Source organism: Hyperolius riggenbachi, chromosome 4 (genome assembly GCF_040937935.1).
Source record: "Hyperolius riggenbachi isolate aHypRig1 chromosome 4, aHypRig1.pri, whole genome shotgun sequence".
Classification (NCBI taxonomy): Eukaryota; Metazoa; Chordata; class Amphibia; order Anura; family Hyperoliidae; genus Hyperolius; species Hyperolius riggenbachi.
The window spans coordinates 56,279,554-56,291,112 of NC_090649.1; the positions used below are offsets into that span (position 1 = coordinate 56,279,554).

The following is an 11,559-nucleotide window of genomic DNA, read 5'->3' on the forward strand; positions in this document are numbered from 1 at the left end:
CTATGCGCGCGCTAAGTCCCATAGGCTTTAATGGGCACTTTTGCGCGCGTAAAGCTCCTTTAGACATGCTAAGTTGGTTTTCACAGGCGTGCTAACAGTTAGCACTGCTTTGTGAATCAAGCCCTATGTGTCTTTTATTATACAGACGCTGCCGGATTATGTGTATTTTGGTGAACCACTGAAACGCTGCCACGTTATGTGTATTTTGGTAAAACACTGCCACATTATGTGTATTTTGGTGAATTGCTACTGCATTATGTGTATTTTGTGGGGAGACACTGTGCAGTATGTGTATTTTATGACAAACACTGTCACCTTATGTGTATTTTGGTGAAACACTGCAGCATTATGTGTATTTTGGTGAAACACTGCCACATTATGTGTATTTTGGTGAATTGCTACTGCATTATGTGTATTTTGTGGGGAAACACTGTGCAGTATGTGTATTTTATGACAAACACTGTCACCTTATGTGTATTTTGGTGAAACACTGCAGCATTATGTGTATTTTGGTGAAACACTGCCACATTATGTGTTTTTGAGTAAACTGCTGCCACACTATGGGCTTCATTCACTAAACCGCATGCAATTTTGCGTTTGCGTTGGTTTTGCGCGCAAATGCAAATTTGCGACTGCAATTGCGTGCGGAAATTTGGATTGTGCACGAAAACACAAAAATGCGCGTAAAACACAAAATTGCACACGAAAACGCTAGCGCGCCCGTGATATGAGTTACCCCGGTTTAGTAAAGCCCTATCTGTATTTTGGTGAAATGCTACCGCATTATGGGCCATATCCTATTCCAGGTGATAAGTAGCTTGCAAATGTGAGCTACTTATCACCTTGCTATTGCTGGAAAATCCTATTGGTAGTATTACTCAGGTGAAAGCCTGAGTGATGCTTCCATATCCCAGACGCTGGGAATCTAGGTTTTGCGCTGTGGTGCTGTCCTTTCAGCACCACTGCACTGCTGCCTCGCTCCCCCAGGACATGGTGCAACTCGCCAAACATCCGCCGTCCCCAGAGACCCCCAGAGCTCCCCATCTGTCTGCCTGCACAGCGCCGAACCCCCCACAGCTGAGGCAGGCACCCCTAAGTAATTTTAACTTCATCCACCAAATATCCGCCACTCTTCACCGCAATTCCCATCACTGTAATTATCTCTGAGCCCCGGCAAAACATGTTTAAAGCTTCCGCCGCGGCCCCCCCCCCCATTGGATAATTTAGATTGTAAGCTTGCAAGGGCAGGATTCTCTCCTCCTTTTGTGTCCTGGAATTCATTATACATTCATATTACTTTTATCACTGTCATTACCAATTCTGTATTTTGTATTCTGTACTTTGTATCATTTTGTATTTTGTCACCAATTATGTATTTTATAAATTGGTTTACACCACTGACTATATGATTATGTACCCCATGTTCATTTCTTACTTTGTAAGCCCCAATATGTTGGGGCTTTATAAATCAATAGTAATAATAATAATTACATTTGATAATTACAGCAATGGGACATGCGGTGAGGGCCGTTGGATGTTCGGCGTCTGCAGGTAAATTATTCAGGGGTGCCTGCCTCAGCTGCGGTGGACTTTTGGCGCTGCGCAGACGAACAGACGTAGAGCTTATTAAAGGAGACACCCAGATGCAGTGGCAAAGAGAATGTTTAGATTTGCTTTTTGCAGGTCTAAGCTAGCGCTCATGTCTGACGGGAAGCATTCGGTTCAGCATGAAAAGTGTAACAGGTTAGGGTGTAAAGAACTCGCTGGGTGATAATATCGCCCAGGGGGGTGTTAATTTTAACTGCAATAGGCGATGCGCCCGTCATCTAATTTAAGAAGTCAGCAGCACTTATCGCTGGCAAGTTTCCTAATTGGATAGGATCCTATATGTTTTTTGGGTAAAACGCTGCTGCATTATGTGTATTTTGGTGAAATGCTGCTGCATTATGTGTATTTTGTGGGGAAACGCTGTGCATTATGTGTATTTTATAAGAAACGCTGCCACGTCATGTGTATTTTGGTGAAATGTTGTTGCGTAGTGTATTTTGGTTAAACGCTGCCGCATTATGTGATTTTATAAGAAATGCTGCCGCATTATGTGTATTTTGGTGAAACACTGCTGCATTATGTGTATTTTGGTGAAACACTGCTGCATTATGTGTATTTTGGTGAAACACTGCCGTGTTATGTGTATTTTGTTGAAACATTGTATCCTGTAGAGGAATACCATGCCATCCTCTGGTCTCCCGTCGCCAAGCGCGGACCCCTCAAAGATTACCAACAAGAGTATGTCGGTAATCCCATCTCCAATCCGCTTCTGGCACAAGCGCGGCCGTATTGCCCCACATGAGTACGACAGTGCATGCGCAGAAGGGTCCCAGGCAGCGTAGGAGGACCGTACGACAGCTTGGCTTCTCTCTCCTCAGGTAAGTATTTGCTCTTCACCTTTTTTTAGGCTCAGGTTCTCTTTACATTTTTCAGTCATACTCTTGAATGCAATATGTATGCTGTGTTACGAGGGGCGGGGAGAGGCGGCGATCAGTGGAGGATTGACGCTAATGGAGGCAGAGCTACAGCACTAAGCTCTGCCTCTACAAGCAGGGCCGGCGCTACCATAGGAAAAAATGGGCAATTGCCCCAGGGCCCCTGAGGCTGTAGGGGCCCCCAAGGTGTCCCTCCCCCATCTTAACTGTTGCTGCAGGGGCGTAGCAATAGGGGTTGCAGAGGTTGCGACCGCATCAGGGCCCTTGGGCCAGAGGGGCCCCGAAGGGCCCTCCCTCAACTACAGTTTTAGCTCTCTATTGTCCTGTGCACATAATAATCACTTCTATAGATACCTAGAATAGTGGTGATCATTAACACACTGTTCCCCATCCCCTTCTTGCACCTCTGACACTGTAGTTGCCATTGGCAGGTTTTGGTGTGCCGTATCAATTGTTATGTATAGAGTGCTTGGGGGGCCCAATTGTAAAACGTGCATCAGGGCCCACAGCTTCTTAGCTATGCCACTGTGTTGCTCCCCGGGGACTCTGCAGAGTCTGTTAAGTTGGGAGGTGATTGGGGGAGGGTCAGCAGCCAGCTCAGGGGCCCAGGTGGGAAATTTGGCTGTAACAAAGCGCCTCCAATGATGCTTTTTGGTCGGGGGGTGTCTGTTGGGAGCTCCCAGGCTAATTTTGCCCCAGGGCCCAATTGTTACTTGAACCGGCCCTGTCGACATGGAAGTGCTCCCCGTTTTTTGGGGAGTATAAAACCCTAGTTCTGCCACGGGAATGTGACGTTTTAGCACTGGCCATATTCCTTAACCTAAATAACAAGTAAAAACAACTTTTTAAATTGGCTTCAGACTCTCTTTAACCACTTAAGCCCACAGGGTTGAAATTTTTTTGCATCTGAGCAACTTTCACCTCCCATTCATTTGCCAATAACTTTATCACTACTCATCACAATGAATTGATCTATATCTTGTTTTTTCAGCCACCAATTAGGCTTTCTGTGGGTGATACATTTTGCTGAGAATGAATTTATTCTAAATCCATTTTAACAGGAATATTAAGAAAGAAATAGAAAAAAATCATTATTTCTCAGCTTTTGGCCATTATAGTTTGAAATTAATACATGCTAGTGCTACCATAATTAAAACCCATGTACTTTATTTGCCAATTTGTCCCGCTTATTACACCATTTAAATTATGTCCCTATCACAATGTATGGTGCCGATATTTAATTTGGAAATAAAGGTGCATTTTTTCAATTTGCGTCCATCACTATTGAAAAGCCCATAATTTAATAAATCATATTGATATACTCCTTTGACATGCATATTTAAATTCAGACCCTTAGGTAACTATTTATGTTTTTTTTATTATTATTCTTATTATTGTAATTTGTTTGTTTTTTTATTAAAACTTTTATTTGGGTATTTTTTATGTGGGAGGTAAACATCTAATTTTAAATGTTAAAAAATGTATTTATTTGATGTAAAGTGCTTTTGGGTGTAGTTTTACTATTTGGCCACAGTCAAAAAGTCCTGGGAGCGATCAATCTCGCTCCCAGGAAGAAGTATGAAGATGGGGAACTTTTTGAGCTCAGAAAAGCCGCAGCGTCTGAAGAGAAGCTGTCGGCTTTTCTCCGGGGGGGTCCGATCAGTGAAAGGGATCTATAATCCCTTTCATTGATCTCTTGGCTAACGGCCGGCGACGGGAGCGCGCACGAGGGGGCCCCGCGGGAGCACACGTGACCCACGGGAGTGCGCACAGCGTAACTGGTTGAGAATTTTCGCCCAGTTAGGCTTAAGTGGTTAAAGGACCACTATTGTGAAAAATTGTAACATTTAAAATACATACATATAAATGTCCTTTTTTTCCCGGAGTAAAATGCACTATAAATTACCTTTTTTCTATGTTGCTGTCATTTATAGAATGTAGTAAAAAAAACTGACAGATCTGACCGTTTTTGAACTAGTCCATCTCCTTATGGGGGATTCTTGGAATGATCTTTTTTTCTTTACTCCCTGGAAAGGATCTAAACAAAGATGTTAGCCAGCTATCCCCACTCGTTTGCTTACTGTTTTGACTGTTGAACTGAGAAACTGCAGTTCACTAGGTTGTTTTGTAAATAAAGAAATAACCGAGAATACCCCATGGGAAGATGGAGAAGTCCAAAACCTGACAGATCTGTCAAAGTTTCAATGCCCACTGTAAGGCCTCTTTCACGCTAGCGGCTTGACTCACTAAACCGTGATAACTCATATCACGGGCGTGATATATCGTTTTTGGGCGCAATTGCAAACTTTGGCGCGCAAATGTTTGCGATTGTGCATGGAAATTCGTGATTGCATGCAAAAACGATAGCGCGGCCTTGATACGAGTTATCCCGGTTTAGTGAATCAAGCCTTAGGGAGGTTGCTGTACACTTTTCACAGTGCATTGCGTTGCGCGCTTTGCTAGGTACAGCTTTCTCCATTGATTCTAATGTATCACGTTCACATCTATGTGCTTTGTTACTGTCTGTTTACAGTCCCCTATACTCTCCTTGTAGTTTTGGGTCACCCCGAGCTGCTTGGTTACTGTGTTTAAATGTATGTATGTTACACTTTACAATTGTTATGTTACACAATTTTCTGCAATCATTGTCTTTCAACCTAGAGAATAACGAATCTCATATCTGCCAATTTCTAATCAAACCTATACACACCCAATACTTTCCGCTAAACCAATAACTAGCGATGAGCGAAAATGCTGATATTATTTTCGCAAAAATACTGTAAAAGTTGACTTTAGAGCGAAAATGCCTTTGAAAATAATTTTGTAATATATTTGTGACATTTATCAAAATGTTTTGCAATTTTTCGGTTTAAAAGATGATTCCTAAGTTAAGCGCAAATTACACCTTTTAAAGTGCAGAATGCAAAATATCACACACTTTTGGGCAAAAATTCACATTGCGACAATACAATGTATTTCCACAAATAAATTTCTGAAATGTAAAATACCATTTTTTCGAAATCAAAAATAGCGTTTTCGATGCGAAAATGACTGGCAAAGATTTGCAAACAACAGTGCCAATAACCCTCACCTAATATAAAGAGGCCACTTTTCTTGCCCAATCTTAGCAAATCTATGTGTAGTAGAAGGGTAAGCCGAGTGAATAGAATCGTGGTTATAACAAGGCTAAATACCTGGTTTAGTTGCCTGGTTACTATTGACAACCGGAGCGCCAATGCCCAAAAAGTTTTCCTGTGATTTTCCAGGCCCCCCTTTATCCATCTTATTAGCTTTCCATTAATGCTATGCTGGCAATGAGCACCTTAATATGTGCATTGCAACCAGGGCCGGGCCGAGGCATAGGCTGGAGAGGCTCCAGCCTCAGGGCGCAGTGTAGGAGGGGGCGCAGAATTCATTCAGCTGTCATTCCTAATTGTGTTTGAAGCAGAAAGAAATAAGAAAAGGGGATACATGGCAGTGACTGCAAGCCAGATAACTAGAGATTAAGGTGTTGGGGAGGTTGTGGGCCCTGTGGCACCTATTAGTCTAATAGCAATCAGTGTGTGACAGCTGGGGTGGGAGGGATGGAGGGGCGCACTTTGGTGTCTCAGCATTGGGTGCTGGAGGACCTTGTCCCGGCTCTGATTGCAACAAACCTCCTTACTCTGATTACACCTCTCTGACACTGCCGCTGGCCTTACTAGGATTTGGGGCTCCACATCAATAGAGTGCTTGGGGCCCCATGTGGAACTCACACTGGGGCCCCAAGCTCCTTATTTACGCCACTGCCACTCATAATTAAAACAGAGAAGAAGGCTGGACCTGGTATATGATACATATAAAGCAAGAAGCTAGAGCACCTACCTGAGAGGTCTGCGGTCCGCTGCTCCTCTCTGCGCTGCTCTCTGTCCCCACAGATGTCTTCCCACAGCCTGGCTGTCATATCACTGCCTCACTGCACTCACAGCTGACATATCACAGCTGCCTCACTGCACTCACACTGACATATCACTGCCTCACTGCACTCACAGCTGACATATCACAGCTGCCTCACTGCACTCACACTGACATATCACTGCCTCACTGCACTCACACTGACATATCAGTGGTCCCTGTTGACATATTATTGCCTCAATGCGCTCCCAGTTGGCATATCACTGCTTCACTGCGCTCCTCCTGACTGACATATCACTGCCTCACTGCGCTCCTGACTAATATCACTGCGCTCCCGCTGACATGTCACTGCCTCCCTGCGCTCCCGCACCTCACCTGTGGCAGCTAACCTTTGCTCTCTCTATTCTCTCGCTCTCTTCCTCATTCTGCCTCACACATAAACCAGCACACCAGTCTCTGTGTCGTCTGCAGTGATGGAATGCCACAGAGAGGAGGAAATGCACCTTTATTAGTCACAGGAATGCATTCTGAAACAGCAAGGACAAGGGATACAAGAGTTTTTACAGCATGTAAACAATGTACAGGTGGATTAGAGAAAAGTCAGCATAGGTGTACTCTGATAAATAATGCATTTTATTACTGTGCACTTAAAGTGACCCTGTCTCCATATGCAATTAACTTTTCATCCTAGATGATATTTTCACAACTGGTCAGTAAAATGCCATTTAAACCACCAGCAAGCTAGAAAAATACTCAAAATTATTTTGATAGTACTTATTCATGTGCTTTTTGGAACTTTTTATGTATTGTAAAGTGCTGAAAAAAACAAGAGAAAAAATTATCTCCCAGGAGAAAACTCAGGAGAAAAAATTGAATTGCATATGGGCCTTAATGTGAGAGGGATATGGTGGCTGCCACGCCATATTTATTTCCTTTTAATCAATACCGGTTGCCGGGTAGTGCTTCTGATCTCTGGCTGCAGTAGTGGGAATCACCTACCTGAAACAAGCATGCTGCTAATTCAGTCAGACTTCAAAGCAATTGATCTGCATGCTTGTTTAGGGGCTATGGCTAAAAGAATTAAAGGAGTATTAGACGCAGAGGATCAGCAGGATAGCCAGGCAACTGGTATTGTCTAAAAGGAAATAAATATGGCAGCCTCCATATACCTCTCACTACAGGTGTCCTTTAACCATTTTCGCCTTTTGGGCGTGACTGTTACGTCCTAAAAGCTGCTGATGCTGGGCTGCTGCGCGCGTTCCCATTCATTGATCTAAGTCCGGTATTTCCGCCTACTTCGGAGCCGACAGCCGTCAGAGCACCTGCGCTGGAGCCGGGAAGGTAAATAATGACGTCACCGCTGTACGAAGGGCTGCAGCGAGACCCCCGAGGGACGGAGGACAGCGTGGGAAGCCTCATTACCCGAGGTGAGTACCCCCCAGGGGACGTTTTCACGTTACAGTTCCTCTTTAAATGGTGTAATAACCGGGACAAATGGGCAAATAAAATGTGTGGGTTTTAATTATGGTAGCATGTATTATTTTAAAGCTATAATGGCTGAAAACTGAGAAATAATGAATTTTTTCAATTTTTTTCTTAACCTTTTGCCGACCGTGTCACGCCGATGGGCGTGGCCGCGGCGGCAGCCCCAGGACCGCCTAACGCCAATTGGCGTAAAGTCCTGGGGCTCTGTTTAGCAGGAGATCGCACGCAGGCTGCGCACGCATCTCCTGCTTGGTGGGTGGAGCTGAGCTCCGCCTTCAGTCTGTTACACGGTGAAACCGCCGTGCGTTTACTTGTACAGTGCTGCGATCAGTAGCGGCACTGTACTGGGGACAGCCGTGTGACACGTCTGTCCCCCTGGGGGACAAGAGAGCGATCGGCTCTCATAGGCAGAAGCCTATGACAGCCGATCGCCGTGATTGGCCGGCTGGGGGAAGGGAGGGGATTTAGTTAAAAAAATAAAAAAAAATTGTAAAAAATTGTAAAAAAAAGCACAAATAAATATTTATTAAAAAAAAATAAACACAGGGGAGACGATCAGACCCCACCAACAGAAAGCTCTGTTGGTGGGGAGAAAAGGGTGGGGGGGATCACTTGTGTGCTTTGTTGTGCGGTCCTGCAGCGAGGCCTTAAAGCTGCAGTGGCCAATTAAACAAAAAATAGCCTGGTCACTTGGGGGGTTTAACACCATGGTCCTCAAGAGGTTAATATTCCTGTTAAAATGCATTTAGAAAAAAAATATTCTTAGCAGAATGTACCACCCAAAGAAAGCCTAATTGGTGGCGGAAAAAACAAGATATAGATCAATTAATTGCGATAAGTAGTGATAAAGTTATTGGCAAATGAATGGGAGGTAAAAATTGCATGGATGCATAAGGTTAAAAAAATGACTGAAGGCTGAAATGGTTAAACAATCTAAAGCCAATTGTTGCAAAACTGGTAAAACCGGTAAAGATTTTGATGTCAAAAAGTTGATTGTGTATACAAAATCTTTATTATCAGATAGCAATGTCATAGCTCTCAACCTTGTGAGATAAAAAAAAAGAGATACTTTAACACACATCCCTGCCACACCCCTAATCACACCCCATGCCACACCCCTAGTCACACCTCCACACACACAATACCAGAAAGAATTCAGAAACAAAAGATGCAGCTTTATCATTTAGACCACACTGGTCCCCTCTATCATCACTCGTTCTCCTTCATTTGAACATTTAAACATAAGAAAACATATCAATATAAATGATAGACATAATATTTAGAGTCCATGAAATTATTTTTTCAGTAGTAAAATACATCTATTTACACAGATCCGTACATCTGTCCTGAAAGAGGGACACATGAGGAACAGGGACACAGGGATTTAGTTTACAAAGAGGGACTGTCCCTCTGAAAAAGGGACAGTTAAGAGCTATGACTGCAATTCTCTTATTCTTGAAAAACTTACCCCAGATTGCCATAGAAACCAGAAACACCTTGTTCGGTTTGACAGTTTTAGAAAGGTTATTGCTTAAAGTGAATAGGACCCGCAATTAAAAAGAATGAGACAGATACTTACACAAGGAGAGGGAAGGCTCTGGGTCCTATAGAGCTTTCTGGCTCCTCTCTTGGTCCCCTCTTTCCGGTGCTGGCTCGCCCGGTAGCAGTATTTGACTAAATTACCCAGCTTTACCCAGCTGAAGGAGGCTTCAAGTCTTCAGGGAGCCCGAGTGGTCCTGAAGAAGGGCGGCCCTGTACTGCACCTGCGCAAGCACGCTCTCTTGCACGCTCACGCCTGTGCAGTATGGAGCCGTACGTCTTCAGGAGGACACGGCTCCCGAAGACTTCCAAATACCCTTTCGGCGGGGGATTGAAACGGGGGGGCAGAACAGGATAGAGACCACCGAGAGAGGAGACAGAAGGCTCTATATGACCCAGAGCCTTCCCTCTCCTTAGCTAAGTATTTGCTTCATTTTTTAAAAATGCGGTTCCCATTCACTTTAAGTTATCCAGCAGATATTGGGCGTCCTATTACATTACTCTTTGTTTTGGCACTGGTATTTTTTTATTTTTGAGGTACAGTATATCTTTTTTCATGCAACATTTTCCATGGCCCTTTTGTGGTGCATTACCCGTTTCCGATATGGTCTTGCTATTAAAGCAAGTTAATTTATGTCTTGGGATGTGTGATGTGATTTTGCTGTCAGGTTTTATTCAGATTTTTATTTGTAGGTTGAAGGTCGCGCTCTGCAAGGATATTGGGCGCGGCTGACTCTGTACCAGCTCTCAGGTTCGCTGGCATGCTCTTGGTGCGCACTGGCTGCTTTTCTTAAAATTCAAACACTGTCTTTTTCTTTTTTCATATGCATTGTAACTTTGTTTCGATATTTGAGTTCAGGTAAATTTTAGGAGGCTGGATAGTGTACTGGTTAAGGGCTCTGCTTCTGACACAGGCGACCGGGGTGTAAATCTCGACTCTTCATGTTCAGTAAGCCAGCGCCTTTTCGGTAAGTAGACCTTGGACAATACTCCTTAAAGTGAATGGGAACCGCATTTTTTAAAAAACAAAGCAAATACTTACCTAAGGAGAGGGAAGGCTCTGGGTCGTATAGAGCCTTCCATCTCCTCTCTCGGTGCTCTCTATCCTGTGCTGGCTCCTCCCCGTTTCAATCCCCCACCGAAAGGGTATTTGGAAGTCTTCGGGAGCCGTGTCCTCCCAAAGACGTGCGGCTCCATACTGCACAGGCGTGAGCGTGCAAGAGAGCGTGCTTACGCAGACGCAGTACAGGGCCGCCCTTCTTCAGGACCACTCGGGCTCCCTGAAGACTTCTGAAGCCTCCTTCAGCCGGATAAAGCAGTATTTGACTAATTTAGTCAAATACTGCTACCGGGCGAGCCAGCACTGGATCGAGGGGACCAGGAGAGAAGCCAGAAGGCTATATAGGACCTAGAGCCTTCCCTCTCCTTGGGTAAGTATCTGTATCATTTCTTTAAATGTGGTTCCCATTCACTTTAACACTGCTACTACATATACACAGCATGCGCAGTGATGTGAGAGTGATCAAGGATGCATGTGGCCAGGGCCACACAGGCGCAGTGGCTGGTGAAGGACTCATTAGCCAAAAACAAAACTGAGCCGTGGTGGGGGACTGGAGGATTGGTTTTGCGCAGGCACAGGGCGGCTGCAGGGGGCAGGTAGAAGCCCCAGGTAAGTTAACCACTTCACCCCAAAGGGGTTTTTACCCTAATGGACAAGAGCGATTTTCACCTTTCAGTGCTCATCTCTTTCATTTCCCAATCGCTTAATCACTACTAATCACAATGAAATGATCTATATCTTGTCTTTTTTCACCACCAATTAGGCTTGTTGGGGTTGATATTTGATTTCAGTAATTACTTTATTTTCTATGCATTTTAAAGGGAAAAAGAAGGGGAAAAAATGAAAAAAAAATACACTATTTCTCCAATTTCATCCCCTATAGTTTTAATATAAACACTGCTACTGTGCATAAAACCCACTAATTTTATCTGCCTATTTGTCCTGGTTATTACAAGATTTGAATTATGGCTTCAATTCATCAAAGGGTGTTCGATAACAAAATCCCAGTCCTTAAAATACCGCATTCGGTATTTTACACTTCACTGTGCTAATTCATCAATATTTTCCCATGTGTGGTAGAGGTTCGTTAAGTTACCG

General features: G+C 43.9%; 1 protein-coding gene across 1 annotated transcript in view; it reads right to left on the reverse strand.

Moving 5' to 3' along the window:
* Positions 1 to 6,835, reverse strand: part of LOC137571225 (histone-lysine N-methyltransferase 2D-like) — a 117,205-nt gene extending 110,370 nt beyond the window's left edge. Inside the window, exon 1 of the mRNA XM_068280068.1 lies at positions 6,348 to 6,835. The gene's annotated coding sequence lies outside the window, so the exon portion shown is untranslated. The remainder of the gene's footprint in view (positions 1 to 6,347) is intronic.
* Positions 6,836 to 11,559: the final 4,724 nt, after the last annotated feature.